At 44.9% G+C, this 2893-nt stretch overlaps 1 long non-coding RNA gene across 1 annotated transcript in view; it reads right to left on the bottom strand.

Annotated features, from left to right (window-relative positions):
* Window positions 1-2529: 2529 nt before the first annotated feature.
* LOC119297356 overlaps window positions 2530-2893 on the bottom strand; it is a 677-nt gene continuing 313 nt past the window's right edge. Inside the window, exons 2-3 of the long non-coding RNA XR_005145633.1 lie at window positions 2691-2806; window positions 2530-2603 (exon numbers count right to left, since the gene is read on the bottom strand). This is a non-coding gene — a long non-coding RNA (uncharacterized LOC119297356). The remainder of the gene's footprint in view (window positions 2604-2690; window positions 2807-2893) is intronic.

The following is a 2893-nucleotide window of genomic DNA, read 5'->3' as shown; positions in this document are numbered from 1 at the left end:
ATTCAGCCTTTCTATATTTTTTCTGTCAATTTTTGGTCGACTCCATGGGCCTGGCCCAACATTGCAGCCTTTTTTATTATTGGGCCTTGGCCTTTTCGACTAAATAATTATAATTTCCTTTTTTTATTAAATGGGTCCACCAGTCAGATGGGTCCCAGTTGTCAGGTTTGGGTCTGGTAAGTGAGTCCCATCTATCAGGCTCATATTCTTCATATTTCAACTAGTATTTAACTTGGCAGACAAAAGCACACATGATACTTCAAATAAGACCAACCAGATCACGTTGCCAATACATATGACCATGTGTAATATAGTACTTTAAAAGATCTACATGTGTAACGAGCTCTACAAGTGTGATACAATACTGCTTTACAAGAAAATGACGACATGCCGGACTCGCTGGACAACCATAGTCAAGGCTGGGAACAAACAAAACGGCAACATGGCTTCCTCTGTCAGGGCTGCCGGTGCTGCTCCTTCCCCGCCGCCGCCGCACAGGTGAATTTCCTGCACAAGTGAAATTGGACTGAAGCTGTAAACTTGTTTATACTCCTGTACTGTGTTTGGAATGAATTTGGAGTACAAGGAAACAAAACAATATCTGGACTGTGTTTGGACTAAATTTGGAGTACTCCTAGACTGAATTTGGACTGAATTTAACTGAAACAATGATCAGGACAATGAATAGTACACAAAACATTATAGTCCAGAACCATATGTGACGGACGGTACCCCAACATTACACAAAGGATGGTCAATGATCAAGACTAGTGTGCAATGATATATACCTTTGGTGACCGGGCTAGAATAATGGACCATAGCCTGAGGATCATGACGTTCGTCGTCTTGACGTACTCGTGCACCTTCTTCATGATGTGCTGTGCCTCCACTATACTCTCCATCGTCATCTTGTCCGAGGACTTGTCGATGATCACCTCTGAGCATATCTCACCTATCTTTCTCTGCTTGGCCCAGACCATCGCGCCCACCGCTAGTAGCAAGGATGCTGCCAGTGCATAACCGACCCACTCACTGCAATAGAAAAGATGAAACTTGCATATTATTCCAAGTCCCATTTTCAACTTGAGTACACACAAATATGTAACCAGGATTCAATGAAAATGATGCTTATAATCTTAATGATGCACTAAGCAGACTAACGGAAATATATATGGGAGGTATTCAGAAACATGTTTAATGGAAATATCCAGCTTGGAGATATTCAGAAGCATGATACTGCTAATCATGTACTTATGCTGAGAATATTTATGCCTGCATGTTCAGAATATATACTCTACTCAGCTTTACTAAGAAATATTGTTAAATCTTGACAAGTTAAATCTTGTTCGGTCTTGTTAAATACTCCAAGCAATTAATCCTACTGCGACTGCATTTTGAGTATAGTTACTCCAAGCAACTCTCTTGGACGAGTACTAACTAGAAAGAGCACCATGGGGACGGGGAGGGTTGGATGGAAATCTCACCAGGATGAGGTCGAAGATGAACCAGGAGGTGCCGAAGAGGAACACGAACAGGGACAGCAGGAACGGCATGAACTCCGGCCCTCTTCGACCAACCTCTGCACAAGCACAACCACACGCATGTCTCATGATTCAGTAGTCAGCGCGTACACCAAACTGTTGACTGTGGATTTCAAAAATGTGTGCGTGCGTACCGTCAAGACGGCGATCCGTGAAGCTGATCGTGACGTTAACGCAGGGCACGGCGATGGTGCCAAGCCGCGATGCCGCCGCCGAGGACGACGAGGCAGAGGACTAGGATGCCCGCTCGCAGTCGGTGGTGGCGACCAGGAACATACAAAGAGTATAAGAACAAACAAAGCTCATGGTTACACTTAATTCACATTTTCTAACTCTCTTTTTACATGTATAAGATGCTAGAAATAAGATGTAGAGTTTTCAAAAAATAATCAGCATACTTGCATTTTGCAATGCTACTGTGTGCACTGGACAACAATCATTTATGGACTTAATTCAAAACACTTGTAACATAACAGAAGCAGGGTGAACAGGGTACCGCATTTGATACCAACTGAGAACACTTATTACATAACAAGACAAGAGCAAAGTGAACTTAGTGTTGCAGTGTTGTTTAAGAGAGCGGCTCGTTCAATTTAAATTCACACCGAATGAGGCCAGAACCAACTTACATGATCTGGTATAAATCTACCAAATACCCTATTTCAGCAACATCACAGAACACACGAACTAAACCTAACATACAAGTGAGGTCACGACCAATATACATGACCTAGTAAGGAACCAAGGACCTTCAGTAGAAACCACCAAAACCTCGGCACGATCCACAGAAACAATATTATTCTACCGTTTGGTTAAAGCTAGAACACTGCGACGCTGCATACATCTCCCTATGCAGCAACTAAAATCAAGTGTCTTCACCATACACAAGACCAACACGGTACCAAAAATGATCTATTGCACAACCACGACAGTTAGTACCAGCCAGCACAGTTAAAGTTGCATCCACGGATCATGGCAACTGGAGAGAAGTGATATACCTCGTTGATGGCGAGCATCTGGCCGTTGGCCTTCTTCACCTTCTTGAGCTTCCTCAGGAAGTACCTGCGCGCAAACAACCAAACAATCAAACACATAAGTGCCGATGAAACCAGCGCGCGAGGAAGATCGAGGTCGGGGGAGGAGACTGACCAGAACTTGGACTTGGCGCGGACCTCGTTGGTGGCCCAGAGCTTCATGCGGTAGATCTTGGGCTGCTCATCGCCGGGGGTCGGCAGCGTGCGACCCACCACCTGGTACTGGTGGAACTGCGTGCAAACACAGAGAGGTCAGCCACAATGGGGGTAAGATCGACGGCGCGGCAGATCTAGAGGACTGGGGGAGGACGGCGGGGC

The sequence above is a fragment of the Triticum dicoccoides genome, chromosome 5A (genome assembly GCF_002162155.2).
Source record: "Triticum dicoccoides isolate Atlit2015 ecotype Zavitan chromosome 5A, WEW_v2.0, whole genome shotgun sequence".
In the NCBI taxonomy this organism is placed as follows: Eukaryota; Viridiplantae; Streptophyta; class Magnoliopsida; order Poales; family Poaceae; genus Triticum; species Triticum dicoccoides.
Note: the sequence above shows the minus strand (reverse complement) of the source record. Positions and strands in the feature narration are given on the sequence as shown.